General features: G+C 43.6%; 2 non-coding genes across 2 annotated transcripts; both read right to left on the bottom strand.

Moving 5' to 3' along the window:
* Positions 1-14696: 14696 nt before the first annotated feature.
* TRNAC-GCA lies at positions 14697-14768 on the bottom strand. Its single transcript has one exon. It is a non-coding gene; the product is annotated as a tRNA-Cys (tRNA).
* A 2770-nt stretch (positions 14769-17538) lies between these two features.
* TRNAC-GCA lies at positions 17539-17610 on the bottom strand. Its single transcript has one exon. It is a non-coding gene; the product is annotated as a tRNA-Cys (tRNA).
* Between the last annotated feature and the right edge of the window lie 1361 nt (positions 17611-18971).

Below are 18971 nucleotides of genomic sequence, written 5' to 3'. Positions count from 1 at the left end.
CCTGCAAGAAGTAAACAGAAAAAAAAGGAGCCCTTTCCTAAAAGAATCAGAAACAGTCCCTTCGAGAAGCACTCGCTGTGCTTGGGTTGTGACTCCATTTCCTAACCAATCACTGTAGAGCAAGAAATGCAACCGAAGGATTGGCTTAGGACCCTGGCCGAGAATGGGCCACCAAATAGCACATAGCCAGAAACAGGATAAATTCCTCAAGTGACTGCATCCTGCCTTGCGATCAAATCCCTGGATTCAACCGATCTTTCTCAGGGGTCAACCTACCTCCTGTGAATGAGAAGAATCCTGTTAGGGATCCCTTCAGAAGAGTCTGTGCCCATGCATATCAGCTCCTGCCCCCCAGAACAAGACTCAAAAGCGAGGCAGCATGAGAACGAGAAGGGAAAAGCCAGTGACATCAAGGATGGATACATCCAAAGCATGCCATGCGTTTTCTTCAAACCCAGGCTGCCGTGTACTACAAGGAGCTCTGAGCAAGAGCTAGATGGAAAACAAAATGGCATGAAGTAAAATCCAGAGGCTACATAAGAGATCCTGGTTATGTTGCTGATACTGAGAGGCCAAACTCAGCTATGGGATGAGCTTTTCAATTCCCCGAGAAGAGAACCTGTAGGTTACCTGAGGGTCACCTGTGGCTGCCATGGGAATATGGGTAAGACCCACAGTCTTTCTTTATCATCTCCTCAGTTCCCTTTCTATAATTTGATTCTGACTGGCCATACCCAAGTGTGAATCCAACGAATAGATGTAATAACTATGTATTGTTTTTAGTCCATCCAAGATCTAGTTCCCCCTTTTTTTCTGGTAAAAGCATCCATTTTTTTTTTAAATAGATAACCGTCCACTCTCAACCTTCGTGTGGTTTGGATGGGGAAGAACCAACTCCCCAACTCTAGAAACAGTCAAATTATGATAGGAAAAGGGATAGGGAAAGGTAAGATAAAATAGGCAGCGAGGGAAAAATGAGGACCTGAGGTCCCTGGGTGGGGAAAAACGCATATTTTAGAACAATGCTGGAAGTATCTGACCAGAAACTAACCCCCTCAAGCATAAAGGTCCTCTTAAGAATGTGACAGACACTATCTACTCTCCCTCAGGTTCCTCTCAGGAATTTGGCAATCAAAATACCTAACTAAAATAAGTAAACCATAAAACTTGTGTTATGTGAGGGACAGTATGACCATGGTCTGACTCCTCACACAAGGGAATCGAGCCAATCAGAAGTCAACAACCCAGGACCTAGAGTTGTCCAGCCAATAAGGGGAGTTCCTAAGAAGGATCAAGGGGGAAGGGAAGGGTGGGGGCGTGACCAGACCTTATAAAACAAAGTCCCTTACCTATTGTCCCCAGCATTCACTTTCAAAAGCCCCCTCTCTGTGAAGAGAGCTTTCATACTGTTCTTTCTTTCTGATCTTATATACTCTAATAAACTTTTGCCTGCTGCTCATTTTATTGTGTCCACCTCTTTATTCTTTGAAGCAGTGAGACAACAAATCCTGGGTATTGAGGTAAAGAATCCTGCAACAAAATCAGAGAACTCCGTGGACATTGCCACATGAATGGTGCAGAAACAGGCCAATGAGACTTAATCACAGGACTGGAAACACTAGAAAACTTCCTTTCGTCCTGGGGTGGCTAAGCCAGAAGGAAGTACATCTGGTCAACTGGACACCACTTGGAGAATCATTCTGAGAATAATGTGAACACAGAAAAAGGCAGACCCAAGAAAAAGAGAGAAACAGACTTCTGGTAACATGATCCAGGAACGTGGATCCAGCCATGTCTGAAGCCAAATATGAAAGCTAGATATTTTCCATTTAAATTCTTGTTTTGCTAAAACCAGTCTGAGTTGGTTTCTGTTGTGTACAACAAAAAGACATCCAACCAGGACCACTGCTAGCTCACAAGCACGGATGTGAAAATTAGCCCTGAGGGCTTCATGCTGAGCAAATCAATAGCACGTCTGTCTGTGCACATTGGAAGCAAGCTCCCTTTCCTCTAGGCACACAGAGTCCAAATTAACTCAGCTAGTGGAGTGTGAGCCAGATTTCAGCCGCAACTCACCCTCTCAGATGAGCAGTTTTGCATTCTCTTCTAACTGCATATATTTACACGGCAGCTCTGTGCCTGGTTAACATACAAAAAGTTGGAACTTAGCTCAAGTTAATAACTCACCAAGTTAGACACAGGCAATTAGGGCATAACCAATACAACAGTTAGCAATCACAAGGTAAGTGTTCAATAAATGACTGAAACTTGTCATTATAAAGAGATAAGACCCCTTGGATAGTGACATCAACCTGGATTGAGTATCAGAAATACATAGAAAGGGCTCTCTGTCTAGTGGCTAGTTAGGACACCTGGCCAAAGACAAAGGTGAGCATCTAGACTCTGCCAGAACGGGCCAACAGAGCAGATCATCTTAAGAATTGAGTGGTATGTGAAGGGGCGCCTGGGTGGCTCAGTTGGTTAAGCAACCAACATCTGCTCAGCTCATGATCTCACAGCTTGTGAGTTCGAGCCCCACCTTGGGCTCTGTGCTGACAGCTCAGAGCCTGGAGCCTGCTTCAGTTTCTGTGTCTCCCTCTCTCTCTGTCTGTTCCTCTCCTGTTCACACTCTCTCTCTCTCTCTCTCTCTCTCTCTCTCAAAAATAAAAAAAACGTTAAAAAATTAAAAAAAAAAAAAAAGAATTGAGTGGTATGTGGAAGGGAGCTTTCTCCAAAGATGGACTCTGTGGTTATAAAATATGCCCCCAAATTTTTGAGACTCCTCCCATCAGAAAATAAAGCCTGGTTCCCCTTTCCTTGAATGTGAACTACTCATAGTGATTTATTTCTAACAAATAAAATGTGACAGAAATGATGGTTTATGATTTCAGGGACTAGATCTTTTTTTTTTTTTTTTTTGACGTTTATTTATTTTTGAGACATAGAGAGACAGAGCATGAACGGGGGAGGGTCCGAGAGAGAGAGGGAGACACAGAATCTGAAACAGGCTCCAGGCTCTGAGCTGTCAGCACAGAGCCCGATGCGGGGCTCGAACTCACGGAGTGTGAGATCATGACCTGAGCCAAAGTCGGTCGCCCAACCGACTGAGCCACCCAGGCGCCCCTCAGGGACTAGATCTTAAAAAGCATGCCTTACTCTCTCTTGGAGCCTGGGGCAGCACTGAAACTGAACATTGGGCTAGTAAGGGCTGATCCTCCTGCAAGGGCAAAACCTGGTGGAAATATCAGCTTCCTGATCAAGTTCCAGGTAGAATGAGGTCCCAGGGGCTAAACTGCACCAGAATAAGTTGTCTGGAGCTGCCAGACACAGGGATGAAGGGAGGGGTAGAAATCACACGCAATGGCAGATCTAAGGTCCTAGTATAATGCAAAAGATGAGAGATGAAACCCAGAGCTGAAAAGGAGTGTATAATTGAGACAGCACACACAGTAACATCTCAGGGTGAAAGCTGGAAGAGGAGGAAGCTGAATCAAGCAGAACCCTCTGAGCTGGTCATGGGAGGAGGTGCTGGGCAAGCCAGGTAAAAGCCTTAAATGAGACTAGTGGTTTTAAACCTTAATGTGCAAGAGTAGCTTTCTAAAACATATTAGCAGGCCCCACTCCCAGAGATTCTGATTCTAATGTCAAAGGAGGAACCTGATAATCTGCATTTCTAACTAGTTCCCAAGGTGCTGCTGACTCTCCTTGGAGAATGGCTACACTAGGCAGAAGGGCTGGAATTATGCACAGCTTCGGGTCTAAGTCTGCTGCAGCAGGAGGAACGTGGGGAGGAGATATCTTCGAGCAGAGAGACATTCATGTTCCCTGAATCTAATTAGGTATCTCTATGTCCCAATCCTATGTCCCCTTGATATTCCTTCTTTTTAAATTTTTTTAATGTTTATTTTATTTTTGAGAGAAAGAGACAGGATGTGAGCAGGGGAAGGGTAGAGAGACAGGGAGACACAGAATCTGAAGCAGACTCTAGGCTCCAAGCTGTCAGCACAGAGCCTGATGCAGGGCTTGAACCCACGAACCGGGAGACCATAACCGGAGGTGAAGTCTGACGTTCAACAGACCAAGCCACCCAGGCGCCCCTCCTTGATATTTCTTAAGCCCCACCCTCTGCTCTGTGCTGCTCCTTTCACCACTGAAAATGAACCCACTGTGAAGTAATTGCTATCATTTATTGAGCAGTCACTATGGATTCATTAACATTATACCACTCTGACATCAAACTTAGGAAGAGGAATACTATTATTAACTCCAATGTACAAAATGAAAAGAACCCAGAACTTACATAGGTTGGTTAACTGGCCCCAAATCATTCAAGGAACTGGAATAAAACTTTAGAAGTCATCTTAACTGTCTAACGGTGAGAGAGGTATACCCCTTTGGAAGCAGGAAGCCCAAATTTCCACAAAGTGAAACAAAACCCATCAGGCAGCAAAGTACCATGGAATGAGCTTTTGCTGTCATTATTTTTCAAAGAGAAATGAGACAGAGATGGTACCTTGCTTAATGAAAGCTTGGATGCAATTCATTTCCTTTCAAAGTAGAACATAATCGAGATGTTTTTGATATTTTCCTAAGAACTCCTGCTATAGGGCAACCTTCAAAAACCACCAAATAGAAGTCAGGGGAAATCTCTGTGTTGACTATTTCCTTCTTATCATGTGCACAAATGACTGATCTGTAGCTCATTTATTTACGACTCTCACCCCAGGAGACAAAGCCTGTCCAACTCTGTTTGGCACTGGGTTAATTACAGTTGGATAGGAAAGTTGGAAACTGAAATGCCCAACATATCATTTATATAATCCATACAGTAAATATCAAGCAGCATTTACACTCTTATATTTTAGATAAGTTTTGGAATATTGAACATCACATACAGGATATATTATTAAATGAAAAAGATCAGTTTATAAGAGTTTTTTTTTAATTATGTCTTAGGCTGATGTCCTGATTTGGGCTCTCATGGCAGCAAAATTCAGGAATTCTAATTCAAATAGCATATTTGGGAGGTGACTACAGGATACACTGGTAGAGGAGAGGGGAAGTGAGACAGGAAAAGGGAAGCAGCCAATAAAGGTTGCTTTGTCATACAAGTTAACACTGTGGGCAGCCCAGCTTAGTGCCATTGAGAACTCTGGAGCCCAGGTGGATGGCATCATGGCTGAGCTATCCCACGGGAGGGGTAAGGAATCTGGGTTATTTAAACAGCAACCTCTGCCAGCTGTTATTTGAAGGTGCTCCCAGGGGCCATTAATTCTCTGGCACTTCCAGCTTGCCTCAAACAGATATAGAATGGGCTCTGGCTGCCAAGAAAGAAAGAAAGAACGAACGAACTCAGGGGAAGAGATGCAGATGTTGGCAGCTGGAATCAGGCAGAGATGGTATCTTGTTTAATGAAAGCCTGGATGCAATTCATTTCTATCGCCTTGTGGTAAAGGGTGAAGGGAAAACTGGCAGACCATCCTGACTGCCTGCATTATCTCGATACCCCAGAACCTAGAGCTAGAGGCAAAAGCTTACCTGCTATTAGTTTTTCACAAAGCGCGACCCCCAGGGAGGAGGGAGGTAAAAGGGGGAGCGAGGCAGAGAAAGGTTAGGTCAGTGCAAAGGTGTGTTTCCAAGCTGGTCATCATTTGTTAACAAGTGCAATTGATTGCTTGATCCCATAAAGCTGTCTTCCAGAGGGCATATGAGCTACAGCATCCCAGGACACTCTGTCCCAAGGAAGGGAGAAGAAGACTTAGCCCTCAACTTCTGTATCTTGTTGGTGAAAGGTTTTCCTCATGCTGCATTAACTCCTCAACATTTCCAGGTTCTGTAGGTGGGGGCACCAAGGGGGTCTCATGGCCTCTCATAACTCAAAAGCAAGAGGGAAGCCAAGAGTAGGAAGCCAGAGGCATCCATCATTGATAAAGTCAATGCACACTTGCCACTGCAATGGCAGCCAGGGTAGAGAAGCTGGCCGAGGGCCTCAGGAACAGTGAAGGACAAGAGGATCTGAGATGTTGCCTAAGACATGCCTGATACATTTTGGTTATGTTTATGTGTACATACATAAAACATACACACACATGTCCCATCACATTTAACAGACAACAGTTAACAAAAGATAGTGGTAGAGATGCAACCCAATTTTATTCCCTCCTATAAACTTTGATATATGTTTAAAGTTTTATACAGTAAATGTATTTTGATTTTATAATGGGTAAAGGTCATGTGGACAATTTTAGAAAGGGAGGTAGAGTAGTAGACATTTATTTTCCAAAGTAAAATAAATCAGCAAAAAAACAATCAAACAAAAAAGATAGTATTCTATGTTTTACTTGATGGGCATACACAAAGTTGTCTTCTTCAACAAAAGTTTGAATCTTTTAAGGGAATGTTTAGAAGGCAGCAATAAGTTGTTTTTTTTTAATACTTTTATTTATTTTTGAGACAGAGACAGAGCATGAGCAAGGGAGGGGAAAAGAGAGAGGGAGACACAGAATTGGAAGCAGGCTCCAGGCTCTGAGCTGTCAGCAGAGAGTCCGACGCAGGGCTCAAACTCATGGACTGTGAGATCATGACCTGAGCCAAAGTCAGATGCTTAACCTACTGAGCCACCCAGGTGCCCCAAGTTGTTTTTTTCTTAAATGTGAGAGGTATAATTCTTGCCTTATAATAGAATCAGTTTCCAAATAACTTAAGAATATACCTTGTTTATCTTGTATCATTCATTTATTCATTCACTCAATTAGCCAAAAGTTGTTATTCATCAAATACCTTGTGAGCCCTTACCATGGGCAAGGTACTTACCAGTCACTGGTGATAACAAGAAGAATCAAAAAGAATTGAGTAGGTAAGATCAGTTATGGCAGTGAAAGTTAGTACTCACTAACTATCCAAATGCTTTCTTCTCTTTCCCAGCCTCCACTGCAATGACACTGGGGACATAAGACTAGGTCTGTCTAATGAACTGTGAGCTGAAGTGAGGCGTGTCACTCCAGGGCTAAGGCAGCTGGGAACTTATGTGACTTCTCCAACTCTCTCTACCCCTGCAGCAATGACTCTGGAAGCCCCATTGTGCTAGATGGACATAGTTGCCAGAGGGTGAAGGACCACCACACCCACTTCAGATCTTGCATCAATAAGATACAAATCTTTGTTGTATTAAGCTCTTGAGATTTCAGGGTTGACACCACACTATTGCCAAAGTTAGTCTGACTAATACACAGACCTATAAACAATTACAATATGCCATGCAATAATATTAAAAAGAGGTAAATTCAATGTGCTATTGAAACAAGCAAAAAAAGGTTAATTAACAAAGCTAGAGTTGCCATTTATACTTCCAGTACTAAGTCACAGTACCCCCATGAAGGAATAGATTTCCCCATGGCCTGGACTGAGTGCAGACTTTTTTTCTTGTTCTGGCATCCACAGAACAACAGACAATCTTATGGGCTATTGTTTAAACCTAGTAAACGTACCAGAGAAGCACATCCAAATACATGAACACCAAAATCCAAAGAGACCCACCATGTGATATGCTTCCTTCTGGGTGGTATCTCACTTCAGAAGGTATATCCTCACAAGCTTCAGACCTTGTACTCTTAACATTTTACAATGTAGCAGACTCCTAAATGTTTGCAGTGCTTTTCTTCCACCCCTAGTAAGACAGGAGGATAAGGGCCTATGACCATGACCTTTGTGATATTTTTCCCCCAAATCTACAACTTTGGCCTAATCATGAGAAAACATTACACAAACCCAAAGTGAGGGGCATTCTACAAAATATCTGACTGGGGAGAGAGAGGGAAGATGGCGGCGTAGGAGGACGCTGGGCTCACCGCGCGTCCTGCTGATCACTTAGATTCCACCTACACCTGCCTAAATAACCCAGAAAACCGCCAGAGGATTAGCAGAACGGAGTCTCCGGAGCCAAGCGCAGACGAGAGGCCCACGGAAGAGGGTAGGAAGGGCGGCGAGGCGGTGCGCGCTCCACGGACTGGCGGGAGGGAGCCGGGCGGAGGGGCGGCTCGCCGGCCAAGCAGAGCCCCCGAGTCTGGCGGGCAAAAGCGGAGGGGCCTGACGGACTATGTTCCGACAGCAAGCGCGACTTAGCGTCTGGGAGGTCATAAGTTAACAGCTCTGCTCAGAAAGCGGGAAGGCTGGAGGACAAAGGGAGGGAGAGCTGCTGAGCCCCCGGACAACAGAGCTCAGTTTGGTGGGGAACAAAGGCGCTCGCCAGCGGCTCCGCGCAAACACCCAACTCTGCGCTTCTGCGGAGCCAAACCTCCGGCAGCGGATCTGACTCCCTCCCGCTGCCACAGGGCCCCGCCTGAAGTGGATCACCTAAGGAGAAGCGAGCTAAGCCTGCCCCTCCTGCCCCCGTGCACCTTGCCTACCCACCCCAGCTAATACGCCAGATCCCCAGCATCACAAGCCTGGCAGTGTGCAAGTAGCCCAGACGGGCCACGCCACCCCACAGTGAATCCCGCCCCTAGGAGAGGGGAAGAGAAGGCACACACCAGTCTGACTGTGGCCCCAGCGGTGGGCTGGGGGCAGACATCAGGTCGGACTGCGGCCCCACCCACCAACTCCAGTTATACACCACAGCACAGGGGAAGTGCCCTGCAGGTCCTCACCACTCCAGGGACTATCCAAAATGACCAAGCGGAAGAATTCCCCTCAGAAGAATCTCCAGGAAATAACAACAGCTAATGAACTGATCAAAAAGGATTTAAATAATATAACAAGAAAGTGAATTTAGAATAATAGTCATAAAATTAATCGCTGGGCTTGAAAACAGTATAGAGGACGCAGAGAATCTCTTGCTACAGAGATCAAGGGACTAAGGAACAGTCACGAGGAGCTGAAAAGCGCTTTAAACGAAATGCAAAACAAAATGGAAACGACGACAGCTCGGATTGAAGAGGCAGAGGAGAGAATAGGTGAACTAGAAGATAAAGTTATGGAAAAAGAGGAAGCTGAGAGAAAGAGAGATAAAAAAAATCCAGGAGTATGAGGGGAAAATTAGAGAACTAAGTGATACACTAAAAAGAAATAATATACGCATAATTGGTATCCCAGAGGAGGAAGAGAGAGGGAAAGGTGCTGAAGGGGTACTTGAAGAAATTATAGCTGAGAACTTCCCTGAACTGGGGAAGGAAAAAGGCACTGAAATCCAAGAGGCACAGAGAACTCCCTTCAGACGTAACTTAAATCGATCTTCTGCACGACATATCATAGTGAAACTGGCAAAATACAAGGATAAAGAGAAAATTCTGAAAGCATCAAGGGATAAACGTGCCCTCACATATAAAGGGAGACCTATAAGACTCGTGACTGATCTCTCCTTTGAAACTTGGCAGGCCAGAAAGAATTGGCACGAGATCTTCAGTGTGCTAGACAGAAAAAATATGCAGCCGAGAATCCTTTATCCAGCAAGTCTGTCATTTAGAATAGAAGGAGAGATAAAGGTCTTCCCAAACAAACAAAAACTGAAGGAATTTGTCACCACTAAACCAGCCTTACAAGAGATCCTAAGGGGGATCCTGTGAGACAAAGTACCAGAGACAACACTACAAGCATAAAACATACAGACATCACAATGACTCTAAACCCGTATCTTTCTATAATAACAGTGAATGTAAATGGATTAAATGCGCCAACCAAAAGACATAGGGTATCAGAATGGATAAAAAAACAAGACCCATCTATTTGCTGTCTACAAGAGACTCATTTTAGACCTGAGGACACCTTTAGATTGAGAGTGAGGGGATGGAGAACTATTTATCATGCTACTGGAAGCCAAAAGAAAGCTGGAGTAGCCATACTTATATCAGACAAACTAGACTTTAAATTAAAGGCTGTAACAAGAGATGAAGAAGGGCATTATATAATAATTACAGGGTCTATCCATCAGGAAGAGCTAACAATTATAAATGTCTATGCGCCGAATACCGGAGCCCCCAAATATATAAAACAATTACTCATAAACATAAGCAACCTTATTGATAAGAATGTGGTAATTGCAGGGGACTTTAACACCCCACTTACAGAAATGGATAGAACATTTAGACACACGGTCAGTAAAGAAACAAGGGCCCTGAATGATACATTGGATCAGATGGACTTGACAGATATATTTAGAACTCTGCATCCCAAAGCAACAGAATATACTTTCTTCTTGAGTGCACATGGAACATTCTCCAAGATAGATCATATACTGGGTCACAAAACAGCCCTTCATAAATTTACAAGAATTGAAATTATACCATGCATACTTTCAGACCACAATGCTATGAAGCTTGAAATCAACCACAGGAAAAAGTCTGGAAAACCTCCAAAAGCATGGAGGTTAAAGAACACCCTACTAACGAATGAGTGGGTCAACCAGGCAATTAGAGAAGAAATTAAAAAATATATGGAAACAAACGAAAATGAAAATACAACAATCCAAATGCTTTGGGACGCAGCGAAGGCAGTCCTGAGAGGAAAATACATTGCAATCCAGGCCTATCTCAAGAAACAAGAAAAATCCCAAATACAAAATCTAACAGCACACCTAAAGGAACCAGAAGCAGAACAGCAAAGGCAGCCTAAACCCAGCAGAAGAAGAGAAATAATAAAGATCAGACCAGAAATAAAAAATATAGAATCTAAAAAAAACTGTAAAGCAGATCAACGAAACCAAGAGTTGGTTTTTTGAAAAAATAAACAAAATTGACAAACCTCTAGCCAGGCTTCTCAAAAAGAAAAGGGAGATGACCCAAATAGATAAAATCATGAATGAAAATGGAATTATTACAACCAATCCCTCAGAGATACAAACAATTATCAGGGAATACTATGAAAAATTATATGCCAACAAATTGGACAACCTGGAAGAAATGGACAAATTCCTAAACACCCACACTCTTCCAAAACTCAATCAGGAGGAAATAGAAAGCTTGAACAGACCCATAACCAGCGAAGAAATTGAATCGGTTATCAAAAATCTCCCAACAAATAAGAGTCCAGGACCAGATGGCTTCCCAGGGGAGTTCTACCAGACGTTTAAAGCAGAGATAATACCTATCCTTCTCAAGCTATTCCAAGAAATAGAAAGGGAAGGAAAACTTCCAGACTCATTCTATGAAGCCAGTATTACTTTGATTCCTAAACCAGACAGAGACCCAGTAAAAAAAGAGAACTACCGGCCAATATCCCTGATGAATATGGATGCAAAAATTCTCAATAAGATACTAGCAAATCGAATTCAACGGCATATAAAAAGAATTATTCACCATGATCAAGTGGGATTCATTCCTGGGATGCAGGGCTGGTTCAACATTCGCAAATCAATCAACGTGATACATCACATTAACAAAAAAAAAGAGAAGAACCATATGATCCTGTCAATCGATGCAGAAAAGGCCTTTGACAAAATCCAGCACCCTTTCTTAATAAAAACCCTTGAGAAAGTCGGAATAGAAGGAACATACTTAAAGATCATAAAAGCCATTTATGAAAAGCCCACAGCTAACATCATCCTCAACGGGGAAAAACTGAGAGCTTTTTCCCTGAGATCAGGAACACGACAGGGATGCCCACTCTCACCGCTGTTGTTTAACATAGTGCTGGAAGTTCTAGCATCAAGCAATCAGACAACAAAAGGAAATCAAAGGCATCAAAATTGGCAAAGATGAAGTCAAGCTTTCGCTTTTTGCAGATGACATGATATTATACATGGAAAATCCAATAGACTCCACCAAAAGTCTGCTAGAACTGATACATGAATTCAACAAAGTTGCAGGATACAAAATCAATGTACAGAAATCAGTTGCATTCTTATACACTAACAATGAAGCAACAGAAAGACAAATAAAGAAACTGACCCCATTCACAATTGCACCAAGAAGCATAAAATACCTAGGAATAAATCTAACCAAAGATGTAAAAGATCTGTATGCTGAAAACTATAAAAAGCTTATGAAGGTAATTGAAGAAGATTTAAAGAAATGGAAAGACATTCCCTGCTCATGGATTGGAAGAACAAATATTGTCAAAATGTCAATACTACCCAAAACTATCTACACATTCAATGCAATCCCAATCAAAATTGCACCAGCATTCTTCTCGAAACTAGAACAAGCAATCCTAAAATTCATATGGAACCACAAAAGGCCCCGAATAGCCAAAGTAATTCTGAAGAAGACCAAAGCCGGAGGCATCACAATCCCAGACTTTAGCCTCTACTACAAAGCTGTCATCATCAAGACAGCATGGTATTGGCACAAAAACAGACACATAGACAATGGAATAGAATAGAAACCCCAGAACTAGACCCACAAACGTATGGCCAACTCATCTTTGACAAAGCAGGAAAGAACATCCAATGGAAAAAAGACAGTCTCTTTAACAAATGGTGCTGGGAGAACTGGACAGCAACATGCAGAAGGTTGAAACTAGACCACTTTCTCACACCATTCACAAAAATAAACTCAAAATGGATAAAGGACCTGAATGTGAGACAGGAAACCATCAAAACCCTAGAGGAGAAAGCAGGAAAAGACCTCTCTGACCTCAGCTGTAGCAATCTCTTACTCGACACATCCCCAAAGGCAAGGGAATTAAAAGCAAAAGTGAATTACTGGGAACTTATGAAGATAAAAAGCTTCTGCACAGCAAAGGAAACAACCAACAAAACTAAAAGGCAACCAACGGAATGGGAAAAGATATTTGCAAATGACATATCGGACAAAGGGCTAGTATCCAAAATGTATCAAGAGCTCACCAAACTCCACACCCGAAAAACAAATAATCCAGTGAAGAAATGGGCAGAAAACATGAATAGACACTTCTCTAAAGAAGACATCCGGATGGCCAACAGGCACATGAAAAGATGTTCAACGTCACTCCTTATGAGGGAAATACAAATCAAAACCACACTCAGGTATCACCTCATGCCAGTCAGAGTGGCCAAAATGAACAAATCAGGAGACTATAGATGCTGGAGAGGATGTGGAGAAACGGGAACCCTCTTGCACTGTTGGTGGGAATGCAAATTGGTGCAGCCGCTCTGGAAAGCAGTGTGGAGGTTCCTCAGAAAATTAAAAATAGACCTACCCTATGACCCAGCAATAGCACTGCTAGGAATTTATCCAAGGGATACAGGAGTACTGATGCACAGGGGCACTTGTACCCCAATGTTTATAGCAGCACTCTCAACAATAGCCAAATTATGGAAAGAGCCTAAGTGTCCATCAACTGATGAATGGATAAAGAAATTGTGGTTTATATACACAATGGAATACTACGTGGCAATGAGAAAGAATGAAATATGGCCTTTTGTAGCAACGTGGATGGAACTGGAGAGTGTGATGCTAAGTGAAATAAGCCATACAGAGAAAGACAGATACCATATGGTTTCACGCTTATGTGGATCCTGAGAAACTTAACTGAAACCCATGGGGGAGGGGAAGGAAAAAAAAAAAAAAAGAGGTTAGAGTGGGAGAGAGCCAAAGCATAAGAGTCTGTTAAAAACTGAGAACAGGGGCGCCTGGGTGGCGCAGTCGGTTAAGCGTCCGACTTCACCCAGGTCACGATCTCGCGGTCCGTGAGTTCGAGCCCCGCGTCGGGCTCTGGGCTAATGGCTCAGAGCCTGGAGCCTGTTTCCGATTCTGTGTCTCCCTCTCTCTCTGCCCCTCCCCCGTTCATGCTCTGTCTCTCTCTGTCCCAAAAATAAATAAAACTTTGAAAAAAAAATTAAAAAAAAAAAAAAACTGAGAACAAACTGAGGGTTGATGGGGGATGGGAGGGAGGGGAGGGTGGGTGATGGGTATTGAGGAGGGCACGTTTTCGGATGAGCACTGGGTGTTGTATGGAAACCAATTTGACAATAAATTTCATATATTAAAAATTAAATAAATAAATAAATAAACATAGAACTATAAAAAAAATATATATATCTGACCGGGACTTTTCAAAAGTGTTAAGATTACAAAACAAACAAACAACAACTCAAGGAAAAACTGAGTAACTCTCGGAGAAGGAAACTAAGGAGGCGTTATGACTCCAGGCAGCATGGCATCCTGGACTGAATCCTGCCACAGGAAAAAAAGACAGTAACAGAAAAATTGGTGACATCTGAATGATGTCTAAGGTTTGGCTAATAGTGTTGCACCAATGTTTATTTCACAGTTTTGATAAATGTGGCATGATTATGCAAGATGTTAACGCTAGGGGAAGCTGAGTGAAGGGTATATGGGACATCTCTGTAGTATCTTCACAACTCTTCTGTAAATCCTAACTATTAAAAGGTTAAAAGTTTGAAGAAAGGAGGTTAGAAAGGGTCTGGTGAATAAGATCGAATACACAGAAAGGAAAAAACAAAGGTCCACGTGAGAAGATGCAGGTAAGCATATGTGTATGTATGTTTGTCTGTTGGTGGGTCTGTGGGATGGTGTGTGGGTCAGGATGTGTGCATGTGGTCGGGGGACATCTGGTGTGTGGGGGGTGTGTATATGCCTCTGGACGTATGGCTGTGTTTATGTGAATTTATATGTACACAGCTTTACTGCGAGGGAATTAACAAGCCAAGGTACTTATGTGAGAGTGAGCACATCCTTAAATTTTGAGCCCTAGGCACCTTGCTTTCCTCACTCTACACCCAGTATTTTAATGAAGCTGCCAAGAAGAGCAAAAGAACACAGAGGGGGCACCTGGATTTGAACCAGGGACCTCTTGATCTGCAGTCAAATGCTCTACCACTGAGCTATACCCCCTGATGGTAACAAGCTGCACATAAATACTTATTTCACTTTTATGAGTTACGTCATACTTCATAAATACCTTTTATGGCTCAGATTCTTCCTGGACTTAAATTCATCTTCAATTCCCTTCCAGCCACACCAGCGCCTGCTTTTCCCAGAGTATATATACTCATTCTCTTCCCAGCACCTCAAGCTGAGTATAATTCTCCATATAATTCTCCAGTTTTTAAAACACACTACCAACTGCCTAAAAATCTCTGGGCACATCGTGAATGTTTCTCCCCCCACCCCCACATCAACGAATGTTTTAAGTTTTATGGGTCACCAACAAGTATTGGACAGGGAGGGAGTCTTAACTGGGTATCCACAAACTTCAAAGGTTCAGATGTAACTCCGATAGTGTAGGCAAATGTTGTGTATGTACGTGCATCGTATATTGTGTACGTTTTCATCAAATTTTCAAAGGAGACCTCATCCAGGATGAACTGTCTTATTTTACAGTCAAACAACAACTAGGTATTCCAAAGTCCAAAATTCACCTTTGAGCACCTCTGATTCCTCTTCTCTTTGGTTCCAGTCTGAGGGTTTTTAATCTTGTGTACCTCTGACACTGAGCAGAAAGGTCAAGGAAAACTCTGTCATTGCAACCAATCCTCCCTGAGGAGGCCCGTTTCCTCCTTGAAGCTGCCGAGCGAAGGCAGCCAGAGGTTCCGCTCACAGGCTCTCAAGGGTCCCAGATACCCATTCCCAGTCACTCCGCTCTGAGGCTTTCCAGGAACCTCAGAGTTCACACCCAGGGTGCCCCAGACAAACCTGTCACCTTCCTGCCCAAGCCTGCATCTCCTCCTATTCTGCTCTGTTTTGATAAGGACAGCGCATAATTACTGGACACTTTCTACGTGCCACGCACGGGACTAAAGCTTCCACCCGTAACTTCCCGAGAATCATTACGAAAACGCCATAAAAAAGACGTTATCATTAGCATATTGATTTTGCAGGTAGGGAAACTGAAGCACAGAGTAGTCACACAGCCAGGAGGTGCTGCAGCCAGGATTCCAGTGTACTTTTGGGGTGCAGCGCCCGGCCTGCCTCCTGAACCATCTGATCAGTCTCCCCCCATCTTGGTTGGTGACACCACTGTGCACTCAGTCATTTGGTCGAAACACTTACAACGGTGGCGCTTCTCTCACCGGCTCTTCTCCAATTCCAGGTAATCGCTGGGTATTGCTGATCGTGGCTCTGACTTCATTTAGGTTCATCCCAACCCCCACACCAGCAGTGCCACCACCTCCTAAATGGCCTCCCAGCCTCCACCCCTTACAGCCATCCTCCTGCTGCTCCCCAAGCAGCCTGTTTTACAATGGAGTCTAGGGGCACCTGGGTGGCTCAATCGGTTGAGCTTCAGCTCAGGTCATGATCTCATGGCTCATGGGTTCGAGCCCCACATCGGGTTCTGTGCTGACGGTGGGGGAGCCTGCTTGAGATTCTCTGCCCCCCTCTCTCTCACTCTGCCCCTCCCTCCACTCGTGCTTGCTCTCTCAAAAATAAACATTTCTAAAATTTTTTAATTAAAAATTTAAAAATTCAATGGAGTCTATCCAGGCCATGCCCCCCTTAAATGCCTTCCTGAAAGGCTCCAAGTTTGGATCCCCAACTGCCTCTTCAACTTCATCTTCTGACATGCCCATGTCACCTCTTGTGCTCCTGCTGCCTCTACCTGCATCCATCTGGCCCCAGTCTCTGCCCAGGCAGCCTTGTCTACCTGGACCTCGGCCACCACCCCGCACACCCCTACCTCCACTCCACCCTCTGTCCTGTGAGATATCATTTATCTTTGAAATTGTGATTTGCCATCTGCAACTCCAAAAGCCTCCTTTAACCTTCCCTCCTCCACATAGAAGGAGTCACTGTCTCCTATGCACTGAGGCTGGCACAATGACATGCAGCTCAAATTGGTCCGATTTTGTACTTTGCAGGCCTGCTCCCTGGATGAGAGCACACTGAGGCCAGGGGCTGTGTCTCAGTCACCTCTGGGTTCACACTCTGCACGGCTCTGGCCCACAGAAGGCACTCTATATGTTGTTCAGGCTCCTTTAAAGACACAGCATTGCCTGGGCTGTGGGCAGGGGCCTGGTCCACTCTGGATCCTGAATGAAGGCACCCAAGGTGGGAGAGCTGAGCTGCAGAAAATGAATTAGGGGCGGAAAGGAAATAGAAACTCCTCAGGCTTTAGAGCAGGAAGAGAGTGCAGCTCCCTCACCTTCAGGCCAGTTCATGCTCAGCCCTAGTCCTGTTTGGTGAAGACTATTCCCTGACTTTCCCCAGGTCACTGCACAGGGTGGGCACAGTCGCTAAGCTGCTGGGTTGACCCTGCAGCCAAAAGGTTCTAAACCTGGATGGACAGTCCTAGCACCTTGGGAGCATTACTAAGTGGAATTTTGTCACACAACTTTTAACACTAGAACAGCAAGAGTAGTATGATAGAGTCATTGAGGCTGTGTGCTCTGAGTTCAAACCTTAGGCCTTCTCTTTGTAGACTTTTTTGACCATTAGCCAATTACTGAGCATCTCCAAGTCTGTCTCCTCATGTCAAATGAGGATACTGATGGCATGTATCTCATAAAATTTTGGAGAGAAATGAAGGAGATAATTAATGTAAATAATTTAGACTGATGTCTGGCCTATACACAAAGGACATTAGTTATTTATTCAACCATGAGCTATGGAAAATAATAAAGCTAAAGTCGATCCAGATTCTTCTGAAGCAAAAACTAGACTGTACAGGGGGCACCTGGATTTGAACCAGGGACCTCTTGATCTGCAGTCAAATGCTCTACCCCTGAGCTATACCCCCAGTGAAATGAGCTTGTTTTTATAGTCTATCTCTCCCTCAACTTACTGGTTCTGAAACCTCCAGTGACTCAGGGGAGCTATAATTAGAGAGAATGCTGCCTGGAAGCAGTCTGGGCATTATAAGTCTTAGAAGTTTATTATGAAAAAAGACAGGATTCCCGAGAACTAAGCTCCCTGAGCCTCTTCTTAGGCTTCCCAATACGCACAGCCTCTCTGTCCACTCTATGAGACTCACATAAACAGAATCTCAGTTCCAGGTAAAAATCATCAGGTTTTCCACAAATGGCCACATCAGTGTAGTGTCGATGACTGGATTCCTGTCACACTTCCTTTATAGCCAGAGCTCCTGGCAACTGCGCTTCTCATTCCTCTTAATGACTTCACAGAACTGAGCTCAGAACTGATACTCAATAGATATTTGTTTCATTAAATTGATTCTGGGGAAAATATGTGTAAATAATTATTTGTGTGAGATAGCTTTTCCAAGCCATAACTGTAAGATGGTTTTAATCCCACAAAAACAGATGGCCCCTGAGTTACATTCTTATGTAACATAACTTGCCTAAAACTTGGAAAACTGTCAATCCCAAAAGGTCTTTTGATGAAGAAAAACAAGGTTCCAAGCAAGAGCCTTTTAATCAATGAAGTAAATTATGTATCCTGGTCCTACCTACCACCAAAATTCCTTTTCAACTTGCAAATACAACCACAATTAGAGCCACCTATATTTCATGGCTTTATATAAAGTTACCTCTCACCCTAATAAATGGTTCAGGTGCTTCTTTTGAAAATCTTGAATGCTTAAACCTATTGAGAAGTCTCTCTTCCACTGATTTCCCAGACTACATACATTTTTCAGGTCTTTTCAAAAGATCCTAAGTTTGGGTGGGTTGGTCATTGTGTGTCAGGGTTGTGGCTGGTTGGGAGCCCAGGAGAGGGAGAGACTCCATTTCATTCTTTTTCTCCTCTGTGGCAGGCTGGAATTGAGAACTAAGAAAAGAATCACAATGCATGCTCTGCTCATTGTTCTTTCCCCATCTGGAACATCAGTGGGAGTTGAGATTTTAGCAGCAACAGAAGTAGTGTGTGCTCCATATCTAAGAACCAGCATTGGAAGGGATTTGGAGATCATTTATTCCAACCACTTCTTTTGCAGACTAAGAAACACAGATGGAGGGAAGCCAAAGACCCTTGTTTAAAGTCACAGACATACCAAAGCAGGATCAGAACCAAGGGTCCTCCCTACTACCAGCTCCTTGGAGACTCCTCACTGCCAGGAATGATATAGGTGCTCAATGAACGTTTGTGGAATAAATGTCAGACTTATTGTCAATGTTTGTGGGATAAATATCAGACTTATTG

The sequence above is a fragment of the Leopardus geoffroyi genome, chromosome C2, assembly GCF_018350155.1.
Source record: "Leopardus geoffroyi isolate Oge1 chromosome C2, O.geoffroyi_Oge1_pat1.0, whole genome shotgun sequence".
Classification (NCBI taxonomy): Eukaryota; Metazoa; Chordata; class Mammalia; order Carnivora; family Felidae; genus Leopardus; species Leopardus geoffroyi.
The sequence above is the reverse complement of the archived record's forward strand: the minus strand, read 5'-3'. Positions and strand labels throughout refer to the sequence as shown.